Source organism: Siniperca chuatsi, linkage group LG19 (assembly GCF_020085105.1).
Source record: "Siniperca chuatsi isolate FFG_IHB_CAS linkage group LG19, ASM2008510v1, whole genome shotgun sequence".
Classification (NCBI taxonomy): Eukaryota; Metazoa; Chordata; class Actinopteri; order Centrarchiformes; family Sinipercidae; genus Siniperca; species Siniperca chuatsi.
In genome coordinates this window covers 26019567-26041388 of record NC_058060.1, presented here as the reverse complement: position 1 = coordinate 26041388, position 21822 = coordinate 26019567, and the positions used below count along the sequence as shown (strand labels likewise).

Below are 21822 nucleotides of genomic sequence, written 5' to 3'. Positions count from 1 at the left end.
ATGGGTAAAATCTCTGATTTGTTGTGCTAGGCTAGTCAACTCCTGGGCAGTGATACAGTTCTCGCCCAACACCGCAAAAACTCAAGGCTTGAGTCCCACTAGAGGTACCGCTGTACGTTTGGCTGTGAGGGTTCTCATCATTGTTGCTGCACAAGAAACTACTACTGGTGGGTACACAATGGAAGATTTACGCATTAACGTCCCTGTGTTTAGTACAATACTGCTGAAAAAGCATGGACCACCTCCAACTGTCTACTGACCTCAGACTCTCCAGTCTGCAGTAAGGACTCTCCAGTCCAGCAGACAGCAGCTTCACTCCTGAACCCTGCAGCTTGTTGTCACTCAGGTCCAGCTCTCTCAGATGGGAGGGGTTGGACTTCAGAGCTGAGGCCAGAGAAGCACAGCTGATCTCTGACAAACTGCAGCGACTCAATCTGAATAAAGAATAAATGAAGTAACTTTAGAAGACAATGTTCCTGCTTGAAATCATTCAGTGTTTAATAATCTGGTTGAGTTGAAACAGAGATTATTTATTTATTCTTTGTATTTATGCATGTTTTTATTTTATTTAAAAAACCCATAAGGTGACATTTGAGATGAAACTCAAGAGTGTAACAGGTTCAGAGTGAATTATCCAGTGGAGATTTTTCTTGTTATATTCAGGTTTTAAATGTGTAGCTCAACATTGCTCTGCCACAGTCAATGGACTAAACCACTGAAGAAGAAAACAGACATCAGCATTAAGATACTCAGTGTGGATCAGTCTAATATCAGCTTCATGTCTGCAGTTTAGTGTCACCACAACTTTCACATCATATTAATCTCAGCACAGAAGTAAAATATGGTGTCTGACCTCAGAGTCTCCAGTCTGCAGTGTGGACTCTCCAGTCCAGCAGACAGCAGCTTCACTCCTGAATCCTGCAGCTTGTTTTCACTCAGGTCCAGCTCTCTCAGATGGGAGGGGTTGGACTTCAGAGCTGAGACCAGAGAAGCACAGCTGATCTCTGACAAACTGCAGCCACTCAATCTGAATAAAGAATAAATGATGGAGATAAAAATCCATTAATAATCCGATCAGATGTGTTCAGGTTTGAAATGTGTAGCTCAACATCACTCTGTCCTAATCAATGAGCTTCTCCCTAAAATGAGTAGAGTGACTTTGTCATTGTGTTATTGTGGATCATCATCATGTCAGCACAACATTCATACACCTATTCATGTCAACACAGATCAATAACATGCTGCTGATCTCAGTCAAGTCTGGAATTAGAGGATCAATATACACTTCATTTATTACATGACCTTCTTCTTACTGTATTTGGTAGCTCAGTAGGTTTATATCATTAAAAGGAAACTACCATGAAGCTTCAGCAGTCTGAGTTGGACAAATCAAGTCGGTGTTCACCAAAGTTACAGACTATTTAGGACCAAGTTCCCTCTTTGAGTTACTATTCCTCCACTGCAGCTCAACAAGGAAACACTGTCCAACACTAAATACTGACTTGATATGTGTAACTCAGACTGCTGAAGCCTCATATTAGTCTAAGCTAAACTTTAGAAGTCATTTTTACACAGAACAAGACAGTGCACTTCATCTTGAAACATTAGAGTCAGGTTATAAGAGGACTGTTTCACAGACAGTATGGACAAAACGAACAATTACAGACAGTCTGTGTGTGTGTGTGTGTGTGTGTTCTGAAGGATCAATATCAATGATCAGACATTATTTGTGAAAACACACTGAAATCAACAGAAACCAAAGAAATATTTCTACTTCAGCAAGTAAACTTGATCAACTGAAACTAAATATTAGTTGAGAGGATCTTCTGTATACAGATGTGACCATTTACCAACAATTATACACATTAATTTACTTCAACAGCTAACAGGGGACATTTTCTACAGTTTCTTTAACAGAAGTCTTTTGTGACTGCAGAATAAATTTAGTACAAGAAACATGAAAATATGAAAAAAAGGAAATTTACAACTTTATGGATGTAAGTTATGTATGGACATAAATTATGTTAAATTGTTAATTAAACATATAAAATCTACAATAGTAACAGAGAGTCAGTGAACTGACCTCAGAGTCTCTAGTCTACAGTGTGGACTCTCCAGTCCACCAGACAGCAGCTTCACTCCTAAATCCTGCACCTTGTTGTAGTTCAGCTCCAGCTCTCTCAGATGGGAGGGGTTGGACTTCAGAGCTGAGGCCAGAGAAGCACAGCTGATCTCTGACAAACTGCAGCCCCTCAATCTGAAAAAAGAATAAATGATGGAGATAAAAATCCATTAATAATCCAATCAGATGTGTTCAGGTTTGAAATGTGTAGCTCAACATCACTCTGTCCTAAGCAATGAGCTTCTCCCAGAAACCAAAGAAATATTTCTACTTCAGCAAGTAAACTTGATCAATTTAAACAAATATTAGTTCAGAGGATCTTCTGTACACAGATGTGACCATTTACCAAAAATTATACACATTAATTTACTTTAACAGGGGACATTTCCTACAGTTTCTTTAAGAAACACAAGTCTTTTGTGACTGCAGACTAAATTCAGTACAAGAAACATGAAAATTTGAACAAATGGAAATTTACAATTTTATGGAAGTAAGTTATGTATGAACATAAATTAGGTTCAATTGTTAATTAAACATATCAGAACTATAATAGTAACAGAGTCAGTGAACTGACCTCAGAGTCTCCAGTCTGCAGTGTGGACTCTCCAGAAAATCACACAGCAGCTTCACTCCTGAATCCTGCAGCTCGTTGTTACTCAGGTCCAGCTCTCTCAGATGGGAGGGGTTGGACTTCAGAGCTGAGGCCAGAGAAGCACAGCTGATCTCTGACAAACTGCAGTAACTCAATCTGAATAAGGAATAAATGATGTAACTTTAGAAGACAATGTTCCTGCTTGAAATCATTCAGTGTTTAATAATCTGTTCAGAGCTGAAGAAGGTTTAGAAAGTAGAAGTTTAGAAAATGGAAACTCCAAACACCTGAACCCAACAGGCTGGAGGTTCAAAACTGTAAAATACAGAAAGTGAAAAAGAGCTCTCATTAATATTAATGACATTGTGCTGCTGCTTCAATAAAGACGTAGTGACTTCACCTCTTAACCTCTGCCAGCTCCACCAGTGGCTCCATCTATACAAACTCATGTTGTGCAGCCAAACACAAATAAAAACCCACAGAAACGGATTTAAGATTCGACTCAAGATCCCAAAGTTTCCAAAGATGCCAAATATATCAGAAATTTGAACAAAAGACATCTACAATATTTCTTTTAGGAATAGTGGAGTCATAAAATCAAAGCATCTTCTATTTAAATTCTTCAGTCAGTAAAAGCATCATATAGCTTCATAAACATGTTGGAAAAAGCAAATACTGAATATATTTGTTATTGTCTGATAGTTGAAATAGAGATTATTTATCAATTTATTGTATTTACGTATTTTTACTATCATTTATTTAAAAACCTGATGTGAAATAAAAGATGAAACTCAAGAGTTTAAGAGGTTCAGAGTGAATTATCCAGTGGAGATTTTTCTTGTTAGATTCAGGTTTTAAATGTGTAGCTCAACATCGCTCTGCCACAGTCAATGGACTAAACCACTGAAGAAGAAAACAGATTTTAGCATTAAGATACTCAGTGTGGATCAGTCTAATATCAGCCTTATGTCTGCAGTTTAGTGTCGCCACAAATTTCACATCATATTAATCTCAGCACAGAAGTAAAAAATGGTGTCTGACCTCAGAGTCTCCAGTCTGCAGTGTGGACTCTCCAGTCCAGCAGACAGCAGCTTCACTCCTGAATCCTGCAGGTTGTTTCCACTCAGCCACAGCTCTCTCAGATGGGAGGGGTTGGACTCCAGAGCTGAGGTCAGAGAAGCACAGCTGATCTCTGACAAACTGCAGCCACTCAATCTGAATAAAGAATAAATGATGGAGATAAAAATCCATTAATAATCCGATCAGATGTGTTCAGGTTTGAAATGTGTAGCTCAACATCACTCTGTCCTAATCAATGAGCTTTTCCCTAAAATGAGTAGAGTGACTTTGTCATTGTGTTATTGTGAATCAGCATCATGTCAGCCTTCTGCAGACAGTCTGGAATTACAGGAGAAACATTATATTGATCCTTTAAACAGCTGCATTTAGAAATATGCTTTGATCGGTGTGTGTGTGTGTGTGTTCTGAAGGATCATTATCAATGATCAGACATTATTTGTGAAAACACATTGAAATCAACAGAAATCAAAGAAATATTTCTACTTCAGCAAGTAAACTTTATCAATTTAAAACAAATATTAGTTCAGAGGATCTTCTGTATACAATGCAACCACAAGGGGGCACAAGCCAGTGTCTTCTTGTGCCAGTCCCAAGTCTGGATAAATGCAGATGGTTGTGTCAGGAAGGGCATCCGACGTAAAACACCTGCCAAATTAAAAATGCGAATCGTGAAAATGACTTCCATACCGGATCGCTCGGGGCCCGGGTTAACAACGACAGCCACCGGTGCTGTTGACCTACAGGGTACCGGTGGAAATTGGACTACTGTTGGTCAAAGACGAAGGAGAGGAGGAAGGTGTGTTCGTAGGCAGAGAGAGAAGAGGAAAGCTAAGAATGTAGGACTGACAGTAGGGACTTTGAATGTTGGGACCATGACAGGGAAGGCTAGAGAGTTGATTGACATGATGCAGAGAAGGAACGTGGACATACTGTGTGTCCAGGAGACCAGGTGGAAATGTAGCAAGGCTAGAAGCTTAGGAGCAGGGTTCAAGTTGTTCTACCATGGGTCAGATAGGAAGAGAAACGGAGTAGGAGTTATCCTGAAAGAGGAGTTTGTGAGGAATGTTCTAGAGGTGAAAAGAGTATCAGACAGGTTGATGAGTCTGAAGCTGGAAATTGAAGGGGTGATGTTCAATGTTGTGAGTGGTTATGCCCCACAGGTAGGATGTGAGTTTGAAGAGAAGGAGAAATTCTGGAGTGAGTTAGATGAAGTGATGCAGAGCATCCCCAGAGGTGAGAGAGTGGTGATTGGTGCAGATTTCAATGGGCATGTAGGTGAAGGGAACAGAGGTGATGAGAATGTGATGGGCAGGTTTGGTCTTCAGGACAGGAATGCAGAAGGACAGATGGTGGTAGACTTTGCAAAGAGTATGGAAATGGCTGTAGTGAACACTTTCTTCCAGAAGAGGCAGGAACATAGGGTGACATATAAGAGCGGAGGTAGAAGCACTCAGGTGGACTACATCTTGTGTAGACGTTGTAATCTGAAAGAGACCAGTGACTGTAAAGTAGTGGTAGGGGAGAGTGTAGCCAGACAACACAGGATGTTAGTGTGTAAAATGACTCTGGTGGTGAGGAAGATGAAGAGGACAAAGGCAGAGCAGAGGACGAAGTGGTGGAAGTTGAAAAAGGAAGAATGTCGTGTAGTTTTCAGGGAGGAGCTGAGACAGACTCTGGGTGGTCAGGAAGTGCTCCCAGATGACTGGACCACTACAGCTAATGTGATCAGGGAGAAAGTAGGAGGGTACTCGGTGTGTCATCTGGAAAGAGGAAAGTGGACAAGGAGACTTGGTGGTGGAACGAGGAAGTGCAGGAGTGTATACAGAGAAAGAGGTTAGCTAAGAAGAAGTGGGACGCTGAGAGGACTGAAGAGAGTAGACAGGAGTACAGGGAGATGCAGCGTAAGGTGAAGGTAGAGGTGGCAAAGGCCAAACAAAGAGCATATGAGGACTTGTATGCTAGGTTGGACACTAAAGAGGGAGAGGTGGATTTGTACAGGTTGGCCAGACAAAGAGATATAGATGGGAAGGATGTGCAGCAGGTTAGGGTGATTAAAGATAAGGATGGAAATGTATTGACTGGTGCCTGGAGTGTGATGGGAAGATGGAAGGAGTACTTTGAAGAGTTGATGAATGAGGAAAATGAAAGGGAACGAAGAGTAGAAGAGGTGACTGGTGTGGAGCAGGAAGTATCAAAGATTAGCAAGAGTGAAGTGACGAGGACGTTGAAGAGGATGAAGAGTGGAAAGGCAGTTGGTCCTGATGACATACCTGTGGAGGTATGGAAGTGTCTAGGAGAGGTGGCAGTAGAGTTTCTGACTAGTTTGTTTAACAAGATCTTGGAGAGTGAGAAGATGCCCGAGGAATGGAGGAGAAGTGTACTGGTGCCAATTTTTAAGAACAAGGGAGATGTGCAGAGCTGTGGCAACTACAGAGGAATAAAGCTGATGTGCCATACAATGAAGTTGTGGGAAAGAGTAGTGGAAGCTAGGCTAAGGGTAGAGGTGAGCATTTGTGAGCAGCAATATGGTTTCATGCCTAGAAAGAGTACAACAGATGCAGTATTTGCTTTGAGGATGCTGATGGAGAAGTACAGAGAAGGTCATAGGGAGCTGCATTGTGTCTTCGTAGATTTAGAGAAAGCGTATGACAGGGTGCAGAGAGAGGAGCTGTGTTATTGTATGAGGAAGTCTGGAGTGGCAGAGAAGTATGTTAGAGTGGTGCAGGACATGTATGAGAGCTGTAAGACCGTGGTGAGGTGTGCTGTAGGTGTGACAGAGGAGTTCAAGGTGGAGGTGGGTCTGCATCAAGGATCGGCTCTGAGCCCCTTCTTGTTTGCTCTGGTGATGGACAGGCTGACAGATGAGGTTACACAGGAATCTCCATGGACTATGATGTTTGTGGATGACATTGTGATTTGTAGTGAGAGCAGGGAGCAGGTGGAGGAAAATCTAGAGAGATGGAGGTCTGCTCTGGAAAACAGAGGAATGAAGCTTAGCCGCAGTAAGACAGAATACATGTGTGTCAATGAGAGGGACCCAGGTGGAATGGTGAGGTTACAGGGAGCAGAGGTGAAGAAGGTTCAGGACTTTAAGTACTTAGGGTCAACGGTTCAGAGCAATGGAGACTGTGGAAAAGAGGTGAAGAGGCGAGTGCAAGCAGGTTGGTACGGGTGGAGAAAAGTGTCAGGTGTGTTGTGTGATAAAAGAGTATCAGCAAGAATGAAAGGAAAGGTGTTCAAGACGGTGGTGAGACCAGCGATGTTGTACAGCTTAGAGACAGTGGCACTGAAGGAAAGACAAGAGGCAGAGCTGGAGGTAGCAGAGCTTAAGATGTTGAGGTTCTCTTTGGGAGGGATGAGGATGGACAGGATCAGGAATGAGTACATCAGAGGGACAGCTCATGTTAGATGTTTTGGAGATAAAGTCAGAGAGGCCAGATTGAGGTGGTTTGGACGTGTTCAGAGGAGAGACTGTGAATATATTGGTAGAAGGATGCTGAGGTTGGAGCTGCCAGGCAGGAGGTCTAGAGGAAGACCAAAGAGGAGATTTATGGATATAGTGAGAGAGGACATGAAGTTGATTGGTGTGAGTGAAGAGGATGCAGAGGACAGGGTTAGATGGAGGCACATGATTCGCTGTGGCGACCCCTGAAAGGGAACAGCCGAAAGGAAAAGAAGAAGAAAAAAATTATACACATTAATTTACCTTAACAGCTAACAGGGGACATTTTCTACAGTTTTTCTACAAGTCTTTTGTGACTGCAGACTTAATTCAGTACAAGAAACATGAAAATATGAAAAAATGGAAATTTACAATTTTATGGATGTAAGTTATGTATGAACATAAATTGGATTCAATTGTTAATTAAACATTTAAGATCAACAATAGAAACAAAGAGTCAGTGAACTGACCTCAGACTCTCCAGTCTGCAGTGTGGACTCTCCAGCCCAGCAGACAGAAGCTTCACTCCTGAATCCTGCAGGTTGTTTCCACTCAGCTCCAGCTCTCTCAGATGGGAGGGGTTGGACTTCAGAGCTGAGGCCAGAGAAGCACAGCTGATCTCTGACAAGCTGCAGCCCCTCAGTCTGAATAAAGAATAAATTATGTAACTTTAGAAGACAATGTTCCTGCTTGAAATCATTCAAAGTTTAATAATCTGTTCAGAGCTGGAGAAGGTTTCAAAAGTAGAAGTTTAGAAAATGGAAACTCCAAACACCTGAACCCAACAGGCTGCAGGTTCAAAACTGTAAGATACAAAATGTGAAAAAGAACTGTCATTAAGATTAAAAGGTAGGGTATGCGATTCTAATCCAGTACACATCTTTTTGCCAATTTCAGTGAATATCTCCTCATGGTCCTCTAGCTGTCCGTTCAGTGTGTGCACTGAATAAACCTCCGGTGTGTGTAAACAGCCCTGGCTCTGTAAATGGGAAACACACAAAGAGGCTTGGATCGAGCCACACAACACTATTCCAGCCATGATTTGTGTCAGGTAACATTAAATGACTTGCCCACGGACATTCAGCTGACTTTCTAGTTTGCCAAGATATACTGTTGTTGTGAAGTTAGCTATAGTAGCAGGAGAGTTGTGTGTATCGCTGTCTGGAGCTGCTGTGCTGGCTCTGGGAAACCGTCTCGTCCTCTCTGGCTGTTAGCTTCGCAGCAGCAACTGTAGCGACAGTTTGCTAACCCACAACCTGGCTAATGTTAGTTACATTACTTGCTGTGTCATTGTTCGACAACATGCTGCTGCTTCAATAAAGACGTAGTGGCTTCACCTCTTAACCTCTGCCAGCTCCACCAGTGGCTCCATCTATACAAACTCATGTTGTGTAGCCAAACACAAATAAAAACCCACAGAAACTGATTTAAGATTCGACTCAAGTCTCCAAAGATGCCAAATATATCAGGATAAATTTTTGGGGAAATGTGAACAAAAGACATCTACAATATTTATTTTAGGAGTAGTGGAGTCATAAAATCAAAGCTTCTTCAGTTTAAACTATTCAGTCATTATAAGCATCATATATAATTCAAGCTGTTCTCATTCACTTTCACTCAGGAATCCGGGGTTCGTGTCCCATGTGAAACCCAAAGTCAACGTTGACTTATTTAAAGTTATGTACGTGAGTTTAGTTATGTGATTTACTTCACATGACTTACTGTGAGTTACTAACGTAACTTACTTATTTTAACCGTAACCGTGAGCTTTTCCTAAACCTAACCAACTAGTTTTGGTGCCTAAACCTAAGCGAACTATGACCGTTTCACAACGTTAAGCACGTGTTTATTGTTACCATGACGACAAAGGTCCAGTACGCATGTTGCTGGTTGCTGGACATTCGTAGGATTATGCACGAAAAATAGTGCATTACTTTTCGTACAATATCATACGAACCGTTGTATGAGTTTACGTTGATATAATTTCATAAAAATGTTGGAAAAAGCAAATACTGAATATATTTGTTATTGTCTGATAGTTGAAATAGATTTTTTTTATTAATGTATTGTATTTAAGTATTTTTATTATAATTTATTTAAAAACCTGATGTGAAATATAAAGATGAAAATCAAGAGTTTAAGAGGTTCAGAGTGAATTATCCAGTGACATCCAGTAGATGAGGTGTACGATCAGGATTTGCTGTAACTGGTGCGTGGGGTTACTGCCCTTTATATCGTGATGTATAATTACTAAATGGTATGCTTGTGTAACTTCAGTCGCTTTGAAAAACCGATTCAGGTCTTTATAGATTTCAATAAAGATCTTTAAAACTCTGATGATGTTGCCTCCAAACTTTCGATTTCAACCACATTATCATTTATTTGAAAACCTGATGTGAAATATAAGATGAAAATCAAGAGTTTAAGAGGTTCAGAGTGAATTATACAGTGGAGATTTTTCTTGTTATATTCAGGTTTTAAATGTGTAGCTCAACATTGCTCTGCCACAGTCAATGGACTAAACCACTGAAGAAGAAAACAGACTTTAGCATTAAGATACTCAGTGTGGATCAGTCTAATATCAGCCTTATGTCTGCAGTTTAGTGTCACCACAACTTTCACATCATATTAATATCAGCACAGAAGTAAAAATTGCTGTCTGACCTCAGAGTCTCCAGGCTGCAGTGTGGACTCTCCAGTCCAGCAGACAGCAGCTTCACTACTGAATCCTGCAGGTTGTAGTTGTCACTCAGGTCCAGCTCTCTCAGATGGGAGGGGTTGGACTTCAGAGCTGAGGCCAGAGAAGCACAGCTGATCTCTGACAAACTGCAGAGCCTCAATCTGAATAAAGAATAAAAGATCAATTTATAATCCAATCAGATGTGTTCAGGTTTTAAATGTGTACCTCAACGTCACTCTTTCCTAATCAATGAGCTTCTTCCTAAAATGAGTGGATTGACTTTGTCATTGTGTTATTGTGTATCATCATCATCATGTCAGCCTTCTGCAGACATCATCCAAATGTCAGCACAACATTCATACACCTATTCATGTCAACACAGATCAATAACATGCTGCTGATCTCAGTCAAGTCTGGAATTAGAGGATCAATATCAAATCAGACATGTTGGACTAAAATATTTCATATATTACTTGACCTTCTTCTTACTGTATTTGGTAGCTTAGTAGGTTTATGTCATTAAAAGGAGACGTCCACATTTGTCTGTTTTAAATCAACAGCCATGACATATGTCCGTTAAAGAGTTACTGTCCATAGTGAATTGACCTTAGAGTCTCTAGCCTACAGTGTGGACTCTCCAGTCCAGCAGACAGCAGCTTCACTCCTGAATCCTGCAGGATGTTGTCACTCAGCACCAGCTCTCTCAGATGGGAGGGGTTGGACTTCAGAGCTGAGGCCACAACTTCACAGTGAGTCTCTGAGAGTTTATTGCAGATAAGCCTGTCATGACACATAAATGACAAAATACGTTATTATGAAATAGGACACTTTATATTTACTTCATGCATTTGATGACAAAACAGTTTGACATTTCCTGTTTTGATGAACATTTGCTCTTCACATCAGTGGTTCAGCTAATCTTATCTCACTGTGTTTGACATGAAACAATAATTCTCATCACTCTCTCTCATACCTGCAGACTTTTAGATCTTTGTTTTGCTTTAATCTCGCAGATGAAGGAGAGAAAATGTAGTTACATTTAGGCTTCCACAATGTCCTCAGTCTGTCAGTGTGATCTGATCCCATGTCTGTCTCCACAAAGTTAGCATGAGGCCGTCTGGATTAGAAAACCATTTTTACAACTCAGTGAACAGTTACAGTTGGAAAGATGATCTGTCTTTGCTAGCTACCTGCTGCTGTCAGGTTCACGTCCATAAGTGGGAAAATTCAGTGACTACTGCCAAACCGTACAGATGTGAAACAAATCGCTTGACAATATTAGACCTGTACATAATTAAATATGAATAAAATTAAATATTTGATGACTGCATGATGTTTTGTCATCAACATTCTTTTCTGATCATCAGAAAGATGTACCAGTTAGCAAACTTTAGATAGATGTTGTTGTGTAACGGACGTTACTGATCCAGTTCGCTGATTTGATGACTTTTCTCTACTTGTGCTACCAAATCAAAATAGTATTAAACATTATCCCATAACTGTCACTTGTGGCCACAGTGGCTGCTTCAGCAAAAGTTATATATTCAATTTAAATAATAATGATGATAATCATAATAATAATTTATCTATACAGCACTTTTCAAAAACAAGTTCACAAAGTCCTTTAAAGGCATAATACAGAGAAGTTACAACACAGAGTTAATACAGTGCAATTCAAAAATAGATTTAGAATAGTTAATATGATAAAACCTCAACCACAACCTATAAAGTTCTTCATTTGTTTCACCATGTTTGCATGTTGCCTCCATCACCCAAAGGAAGATAAATAGAAGAAAAAACTGTAAAATGTAACAATTATTAGAAATAAATAGAATAACTGTGTTCATTAACTTGACAGCTATAAACACAACCAACTGAAAAATCTACATTTTATTCACTCACAGCGTTTGAAACAGCTCAAGAATCTGTGATACAACTGACATATAATGTTTGCAATAAACAAGTCGAACACTATTTTAAAAATAATAAGAATTTTAGAGTGTTAATATCTGAATAACTAAACTGCTGATTTATTATGTTAATCACATCTGGACTTACACAGCCTTTCTGCAGTTCCTCACAGCTGGAATCAGTCTCCGTCGTCCCTCCTCTGATGTGTTGTACTTCTTCAGGTCCAACTCATCCAGAACCTCCTCTGACATCTGCAGCATGTAGGCCAGAGCTGAGCAGTGGATCTCAGAGAGTTTCTTCTCTGATCTGTTCTCTGACTTCAGGAACTCTTGGATCTCCTGATGGACTGAGTGGTCGTTCATCTCCGTCAGACAGTGGAAGATGTTGATGCTTCTGTCAGGAGAGATATTATACATGTTCATCTCCTTCAGGTTGTTGATGACTCTCTGGATGATTTCTGGACTGTTGTCTGTCCGACCCAGCAGGCCTCCTAAGAGTCTCTGGTTGGACTCCAGAGAGAGGCCATGAAGGAAGCGGACAAACAGGTCCAGGTGGCCATTTTTACTTTCAAGGGACTTCTCCATGGCTCTCATCAGGAATACATACAGGGGTGAGCCCCTGTGTTTGTAGTCTTTTAGGAAGTCCTTCAGTACCTCTGTGTTGATGTTGGTGTAACAGTGGAACATGTAGACGGCAGCCAGAAACTCTTGAACGCTCAGATGAATAAAGCAGTAGACTGTTTTCTGGAAGATCACACTCTCTCTTCTGAAGATCTCTGTACAAACTCCTGAGTACACCGAGGCCTCTGAGACATCCAGACCACACTGCTCCAGGTCTTCTTGGTAGAACATGATGTTTCCTTTCTCCAGCTGTTCAAACGCCAGCCTCCCCAGCTTCAGAAGAACTTCCCTGTCAGCCTTCATCAGCTCCTGTGGACTTGTCTCATGTCCTCATCATACTTCTGCTTCTTCCTCTTTGTCTGAACCAGCAGGAAGTGTGAGTACAGGTCAGTCAGGGTCTTGGGCAGCTCTCCTCTCTGGTCTGTAGTCAACATGTGCTCCAGAACTGTAGCAGTGATCCAGCAGAAGGCTGGGATCAGACACATGATGTGGAGGCTCCTGGATGTCTTGATGTGTGAGATGATTCTGCTGGACAGCTCTTCATCACTGACTCTCCTCCTGAAGTACTTCTCCTTCTGGGCGTCAATGAAGCCTCGTACTTCTGTTACCCTGCCAACACATGAAGGAGGGATCTGATTGGCTGCTGCAGGTCGGGAAGTGATCCAGACGAGAGCCGAGGGAAGCAGATTCCCCTCGATGAGGTTTGTCAGCAGCACGTTAACTGATGACTTCTGTGTGACATCAGACAGAACCTCATTGTTGTGGAAATCCAGTGAAAGTCTGCTTTCATCCAGGCCGTCAAAGATGAACAGAAGTTTCCAGACAGCGAGCTTCTCTGCTGTGACCTTCTGTAATGTTGGATGGAAAACATGGAGCAGCTCGAGAAGACTGTACCGCTCATCTCTGATCAAGTTCAGCTCCTGAACGAAAGCAGAATCAGCAGACTGACGCCTTGGTTTCCAAGCCCTCTGCCCAGTCCAGAGTGAACTTCTGCACCGAGAAGGTTTTTCCAACGCCAGCGACGCCGTTCGTCAGAACGACTCTGATGTGTCCCTGTTGGCCGGGTAAGGCTTTAAAGATGTCGTGGCACTTGATTGGAGTGTCATGGAGGGTCTCCATCTTGGAAGCTGTCTCAAGCTGCCCCACCTCATGTTGGGTGTTAACCTCTTCACTCTGTCCCTCTGTGATGTAAAGCTCAGTGTAGATCCGGTTTAGGAGGATTCCACTTCCTGTTTCATCACTTCCTTCAGTCACATATTCACATCGCCTCCTCAGTCTGATCTTATGCTCATCTAAAACCTCCTGCAGACCACCACTCACTACAAAAGAGAAAAAAGTGAGAGACAAAACAAAGACAATTTGACAATCTGGTGATTATTTTGATTACCAATATAAAAACGATGTTTGATTGACAGCAGAGGTGACAGGCTGAGTCTCAGCAGATCGTCTGCAGCTCTTCATTGAACAGCTCGCTGTGGCTGTTCCTTCCTCCCTGTGATATTTAAAACTGATCCACCGATCAAATAATACAGAATATGTTAATGTCTTGTTGTGTAGACGAAGCGCTGAGAATCTCTGACAAATACACTCCATTTCCTGTAGCTGCTTCACAATAAAAGCCTCCTGCTGGTTTGCAAGTTTACATCAGCAGTAAGTTAACAAAGCTCTGATGTGATTAAAGTGACCAGTAAACAGTAAAATAAGGCTGATATCTGAAAGTGCAAACAGGAACACAGAAGTGAAAGTAAACTCCAAACCACAGAGATTCAGTTAGAAGCTACAAAAGTACTGAGAGCTGAACACAGAGAGACTTTTAAAAAACAGAGCTTTCTCTCTGGTCACCAGCACAGACACGATCCAATCAGTTTAGCTACAGAAATGGCTTCAGTTTGAGGGAGGAGACCATCTCAGGTTGGCCCCTGTAAATGAGCCCTAGCTACACCCCAGTCCGTCCACTACGCTCTGCTACTGCCGGCTTGTTTGCTAATCCCTCACTATGAGGGGGGGCCCAGCTACCGCTCACAACTGTTTGCTGTCCTGGATCCACAATGGTGGGCCGAGCTCCCCATCGACATCAGGACAGCAGAAACTGTACACATCTTCAGACTGAAAACTCCCCTGTTCAACTCACCTTGGCCCATAAAAAAAACCTAAAACTTTCTCTCTCTCTTATTATTTCTAAATGCAGCACTTGAAGCAGTTCAGCATATTTGATGATGTTGATGTACCTGCATGATTCTTGCAATTTTTGGTGGTTGTGTGGTGGCTTGCAACCAATCACCTTCTCGGTGGAGCGAATGATACGCTGCAGTCTGCCCTTGTCCTTGGCAATGGCAGCAGCGTACCAGATGGTGATGGAGGAGGTGAGGATGGACTCGATGAGGGCGGTGTAGAAGTGCACCATCATTGTCTTTGACATTGTCTCCCACTTGAGGTCCTGGGTGATGATGGTGACCAGGAAGTGGAAGGACTCCACAGTGTCGACAGGGGAGTCACACAGGGTGATGGGGGTGGGTGGGGCTGGGTTCTTCCTGTAATCCACAATCATCTCCACTGTCTTAAGAGCGTTGAGCTCCAGGTTGTTCTGACTGCACAAGGTCACCAGATGGTCAATCTCCCACCTGTAGGTCAGGAGCTTGACGGACTGGTGACTGGAGGTGCAGCTGTTGGAGTAAACGGAGAAGAGCAGAGCAGAAAAAAACACAGCCTTGGGGGGAACCGGTGCTGATGGTCCAGGAGTCAGAAACATGTTTCCCCAGCCTCACGTTCAGCCTCCTGTCGGACAGAAAGTCTGTGATCCACATGCACACAAACAGGATCCTGGCGTAGGTAACTGAGGAGTCCAGGTGCTGGAGGATGAAGTGGAGGGCCATGTTTACTGCATCGTCTACAGACCTGTTGGCTCTGTAGGTGAACTGCAGAGGGTCCAGGAGTGGGTCTGTGATGGATTTGAGGTGGGACAACACAAGGCGCTCAAAAGACTTCATTACCACAGATGTCAGGGTGACGGGTCTGTAGTCATTAAGTCCTGTGGTCCTTGTTTTTTGGGGGATGATGGTGGAGGATTTGAAGCAGGCTGGCACATGGCATGTCTCCAGTGAGGTGTTAAAGACTTTACACTTATTTTAATTGTATACTTATATCCACTTTGTACTTAATTTATCTTACCTGTATTATAGTGTATTATATTCTGATTTGCTTAGAACTTCTATTCCTGTGTGCACTGACGTGATAGTGAGCAGCTGTAACAAAAGAGTTTCCCCTCGGGGATCAATAAAGTATTTCTGATTCTGATGTCTGTGAAAACTGGAGACTGCTGACCAGCGCAGTGCTACAGAGTATATGGAGAGACAGAGTCTGGCTCTGCTGCTTTGCGGCGGTTCTGCCTCTTAAACAGTCTGTTGACATCCCTCTCCAGGATAAAGAAGGTCATTGTTGCAGTAGGGGAGGGAGGAGCCTCTGGGGTGGGCAGTTTTGGAGAGGCCCAGGCCCCTGCCCAGGCCCCCAGACCACCAGCTCCACCTCCCCTGAGGTGGGGGAGGTGGAGCTGGTGGATTGGGTCATGGGGGATGGTGTCAGGACTGTCCCATTGTCTCTCAAAGCGACAGTAGAAGTCATTCAGTTGGTTGGTCGTTAATGGAGTGAAGGGGCTTAGGTTTGTTGGTGATCTGTCTGAGCCCCTCCAGACAGAAGCAGAGTCGTTGGCTGAGAACTGGTGATGTAGTCTCTCTGAGTACAGTCGTTTAGCTTCTCTCACCGCCTTGCTAAACGTGTACTTTGACTCCCTAAACCTGTCCCTGTCTCCACTCTTGAGCACCTCTTCCTTTTCCAACCTTAGCTCTCTGAGTTTAACTGTGAACCAGGTTTTGTCATTGTTGTAATTCACCCTGGTGCATGATGGTACACAGCAGTCCTCACAGAAGCTGGATGCAGGAATCAGGTGGACCATGATGTGGTCAGAGTGTCCCAGTGCAGCATGGGGGATGGCGTGATAGGCACTGTTGATTGTTGTGTAACAGTGATCCAGAATGTTCTCCTCTCTGGTCGGGCATTTAATAAGCTGTCTGTATTTGGGGAGTTGGCTGAGATTTCCCTTGTAAAAGTCACCGAGGACAATACCTAAGGAGTCCGGTTTGTGTCCTTCACGTTGGCCTGCGGTGGAATGTAAACACCGACCAGAATGAATAAACAAACTCACGGGGGGAGTAGAAGGGTTTACAGTTTATGAATAAATATTCCAGATCAGAAGAACAGTACTGTTGAATCACTGTCATGTTGTTATAACAGCCACTGTTGATGTAAAAACAGATACCTCCACCTTTCGTTTTGCTGGAAAGTTCTGTGTCGCAATCCGCTCTGAAGAGTTGGAAGCCTGCAGGTTGCAGCACAGAGTCCGTATCGATCCACACAGCCACGTCTCCATGAAGCATAAAACGGAAGATGAATAAAAGTCTGTGTTTTTTCTCACCAGTAGCTGAAGTTCATCCAGTTTATTACACAGTGAGCACACGTTGGAGAGAAAGTCTGGTGAAAGAGCTCCGGGTATCACAGCAGAAAACTGAATTTCCAAACAAAACAAGACAAAGCAACGTGCACCAAAACACAGAGGCTGCCAACTGCGGCGCCATCTTGCATAAACCATAAACCCAAAATATAATAAATATAAATGTATTTCTTTCGGGTTCAGATTTTCTCTCGAAGGCGAACACAGGACGAGTGATACAGAGCAGATATGTTTGCTGGAGCTGGACTTTAAATGTAATGATGTTTATAAAGATCTTAAATGGCTGTGCTGTATGACACAACAAATGTATTAAAACAACAAGTAGTGTTTTCAGCAGACAGGTGTACAGTCTTACTTTGTACAGTGCTGGTCTGACGGGCTGTCTGCAGTCCAGGTCTTGTTCTGGATCTTTCTCCACACTGGGGACAGGAGGAGTCTCCTGATGAAGCAGACTGGTCCCAGTATGAGGTGATGCACCGTCTGCAGAACCAGTGTCCACAGCTGGTAGAGACCGGATCCTTCAGGACGTCCTGACACAAAGCACAGCAGGACGGCTGCTCCTCCACAGAAGCAGGACTCCTCTTCCTCTCTCTGTGAAGACATTTCTTTAGAACTAAAATGATTTGGACGACACTGTGTCGAAGCTCAGACGCTCACAGAGAACAGTAAAAGTGTCGTTACTTTTCTGTTTGCGTTCAGCTTTCAGTCTGTAATGACAATGATTGTTCCTTTTATCTCAACTCTCCTGCTTTCAGAAACACTAATTAACTGCTTTTCCTATCTGACTGTCTTATTAAACATTTAGTGATCTGCCTGTAGTTTGTTATTAATACAAACTCAACACTTCCTGCAGCTACTTCACAGTAAAAGCCTTCCATTAAAGACAGCTGATTATGTCCTTCACTGTTTACAGTCACTCTGGGCAGCTTAGCTTGAGTTAGTTAGGTTTAAACCGAGGTTAGAAGTGGTCTGAATAACTGTGGAAGACCAGCAGTGTAAGACACGTAGCATGTAACAGTGGTGTCACAGGTTCAAGTCCAGACGGCTGCCTTGTTTGTATGTCATTATGTTATATAAATACTATCAGTAGATTGTGGCTATAAAACCCAGACTAAGATCCATCTTAGTGTTAAACAGTATCTGCACTAATAGCTCTGCATCATGAATATAAATCTTTTAGCATTTAGTCTTCATCCTCAATGCTTCATCTTCCATCAGGTCAGTTTACAGTAAAAACAGTCTCTTACTTTGTGTCTGAGGGTCCAGGTTCATTACTGAAGGCTGGAGGTTCACCTTTGGACCGGTCACTCTTCATAGACAGACAGCTGGATCCTAGAGACTCTGCTCTCTGTCTGTTGGACTTAACTCTGCAAACACCAAGATGTTTTTATTCGTATCACATGAATCCTTGATAGATTCTCTGATGAAAGCCATTTAGGAAGCTCTAAACACACAAACTGCTGCTACTCTCGATAATCAGGAGGTTTAAAATCAGAATCAGAATCAGAAATATTTTATTGATCCCCGTAGGGAAACTCTTTGTTACAGTAGCTTGCCTTTACGTCAGTGCACACAGGAGAAAGTACTAGCAAACGATATGATACACTATAAACACTATAAAACAGGTCAGAAATAAATTAAGTATCATGTCGGTATAAATATAAGATAAACTAAGTGTCGAGTACCAAGTGGGTTTACTGGTTGATGATGAAAGTACAGTATAAAATACAATGTAACTAATTATGTAATAAATAATAGTAATAAGCGGAGGTGCATGTACAGCCGAGAGTAATTGAGGTATATAGTATCAGTAACAATAAATAAGAAAAACTAACAAGGGAAAACTAATATTGCACGGGAGTAGTACACAGAATATTGCACAATTATTATTAATTATGGCGGAGATGTAATGCTCAATGTCCAGTTTAGTGACCTAGGGTCAAACAGACTAACACTTAGAGGAGGAGTTAAATAGTTTGATGGCCACAGGCAGGAATGACTTCCTGTGGCGCTCTGTGGTGCTTTTTGGTGGGATGAGTCTTCCGCTGAAGGTGCTCCTTTGCTTGACCAGCACGTCATGGAGCGGGTGGGAGACACTGTCCAAGATGGCGTGTAGTTTGGCCAGCATCCTCCTCTCTGACACCACCGCCAGAGAGTCCAGCTCCACCCCCACAATGTCACTGGCCTTACGGATCAGTTTATTGAGTCTGTTGGCGTCCGCTACCCTCAGCCTGCTGCCCCAGCATGCAACAGCATACAGGATAGCACTGGCCACCACAGACTCATAGAACATCTTCAGCATTGTCCGGCAGATGTTGAAGGACCTCAGCCTCCTCAGAAAATAGAGGCGGCTCTGGCCCTTCCTGTAAACAGCCTGAGTGTTCTTGGTCCAGTCCAGTTTGTTATCTAAGTGTACTCCCAGGTACTTGTAGTCCTCTACCATGTCCACACTGACCTCCTGGATGGAAACCGGGGTCACTGGTGCCTTGGCCCTCCATAGATCTACAACCAGCTCCTTTGACTTTGTTGCATTGAGCTGCAGATGGTTCTGCTCGCACCATGAAACAAAGTTACCCACCACAGCCCTGTACTCAGTCTCATCACCACCGCTGATACATCCCACCACAGCAGAGTCATCAGAAAACTTCTGAAGGTGGCAGGACTCTGTGTGGTAGCTGAAGTCAGTGGTGTAGATGGTGAAGAGGAAGGGAGAGAAGACAGTCCCCTGAGGGGCCCCAGTGTTGCTGACCACGCTGTCCGACACACAGTGCTGCAGGCGCACGTGCTGTGGTCTGCCAGTCAGGTAGTCCATAATCCAGGACACAAGGGGGGCATCCACCTGCATTGTTGCCAGCTTCTCACCCAGCAGGGCAGGCCGGATGGTGTTGAAAGCACTGGAGAAGTCAAAAAACATGATCCTCACCGTGCTTGCCGGCCTGTCCAGGTGGGTGTGGATGCGGTTAAGCAGGTAGATGATGGCGTCCTCAACTCCCAGCCGGGGCTGGTAGGCGAACTGAAGGGGGTCCAGGAGGGGTCTGACCATGGGCCGCAGCTGTTCCAGCACTAGTCTCTCCAGGGTCTTCATTATGTGGGAGGTCAGTGCCACCGGTCTGTAGTCCTTGGAGCCACTGGGGTGTGGCGTCTTTGGCACAGGAACGAGGCAAGATGTCTTCCACAGAATGGGGACCCTTTGAAGACTCAGGCTCAGATTGAAGACATGTTGAAGGACTCCACATAACTGGGGGGCACAGGCTTTTAGCACCCCGGGGCTAACGCCATCGGGGCCTGCAGCCTTGTTTGATTGGAGCCTCATCAGCTGTCCTCTCACCTGGTCAGCAGTCAGGCACACAGCAGAAGTTACAGGTGGGGGAGGGGGGGAGTCGTCGGTCTGGAGAGGGCCGTTAGCCTGATGGGGAGGGGGGGCAGAGGACTCAGAGGAGCTTGAGGGCCGACAGCAGTTGAGTTAGAGGGGGGATGAGCAGGAGCCGGTGTGTCGAATCTGTTAAAGAACAGATTCAGTTCATTGGCCCTGTCCAAGCTGCCTTCAACTCCTCTGCTGCCAGTCGATCTGAAGCCAGTGATGCTCTTCATGCCGCTCCAGACCTCCCTCATGTTGTTCTGCTGGAGTTTCCACTCCAGCTTCCTCCTGTACTTCTCCTTGGCCTCCCTGATTTTCACCTTCAGGTCAGCCTGGATTGCCCTCACCTCCTCCCTATTACCATCCGTAAAGGCCCTCCTCTTGGCATTCAGAATGTCTTTGATGTCCTTTGTTACCCACGGTTTGTTATTTGGGTAACAATGGACCATCTTGGTTGGGACATTGCAGTCCACACAGAAGTTAATGTAGCCAGTGATGCACTCAGTGAGCCCGTCAATGTCCTCTCCATGAGGCTCACAGAGTGCATCCCAATTTCTCACCTCAAAAGTTTGCATTAGTCCTCTCAGATCAGATTACAGCTCTTCTAGGTGACTGACAGCTGTCATAGATACTAAGAGGAAGAAACGTTTACCAAATTTAGGTAGCAAAGACATTTTAAGAGAAATTTTAATAACAAAAAATGAACAAAATCTGTAACTGGTAACTGAAAATGAGTCATATAAATGAGTTAGTGTCAGTTCTCTTACTTTGTGTTTGAGGGTCCAGGTTCATTACTGAAGTCTGGAGGAAGATCTTCACACAGACAGCTGGATCCTGGAGACTCCTCTTCCTCCATAGACTCATCATTCATCTTCTGGCCTTCAGTCAGTCTGAGGAAAAACAGAAACACTGACTGTGAGCTCAGAACACGAGAATCAAGAGGAACAAGTTTATTCAAGAGTCACAAACAAGAAGAAACACACACAGTATAATAAAACCAGCCAGAACTCCACCTGGTCACTTTTCTTAAAATCGGCGCTTGAACTCCACCTTGATGTCTTGGGTTACTGTTGGTTTAATATTTATTATTCAGCCAATCACGACTTTGTGTCCACAGATGAATCAAACTGGTCATTCTCACATTTCTTTCCTCTACAGTCCACAGGGAGGAAACCAACTCACAGACTTTGATGGTAAAATAATAAAAATGTTGGATTAACACTCACCCTGCCTCAGCCTTCAGTTTCCTCCTTCTGCTCTGTCGACTCAAAATGGAGTCTGAACTAACTGAACACTTTCAGCTTCAGGTTCCTCCCTGTTCTTATGTACCTGGATCACCTGGTCAGTGTTGCTCCGCCACTCTCCATTTACAGGAAATCAGGTGAGTTTATCTGTGTGTGTGTGTGTTCGGGCAGGTATTACTAATGTTGTGGGGACAGAAGTTTGTTTACACAGTCACATTGTGGGGACAAAATGTCCGTCCCTATAATGAAATCATCAAACTTTAGGGTGA

The 21822-nt window shown here is 43.4% G+C and overlaps 1 protein-coding gene and 1 pseudogene across 4 annotated transcripts in view; one reads left to right on the top strand and one right to left on the bottom strand.

Annotated features, from left to right (window-relative positions):
- LOC122866459 overlaps positions 1 to 21617 on the bottom strand; it is a 66214-nt pseudogene extending 44597 nt beyond the window's left edge.
- The window catches only part of sugct (succinyl-CoA:glutarate-CoA transferase), a 120700-nt gene that overhangs the window by 23672 nt on the left and 75206 nt on the right, over positions 1 to 21822 (top strand). The window lies entirely within an intron of this gene.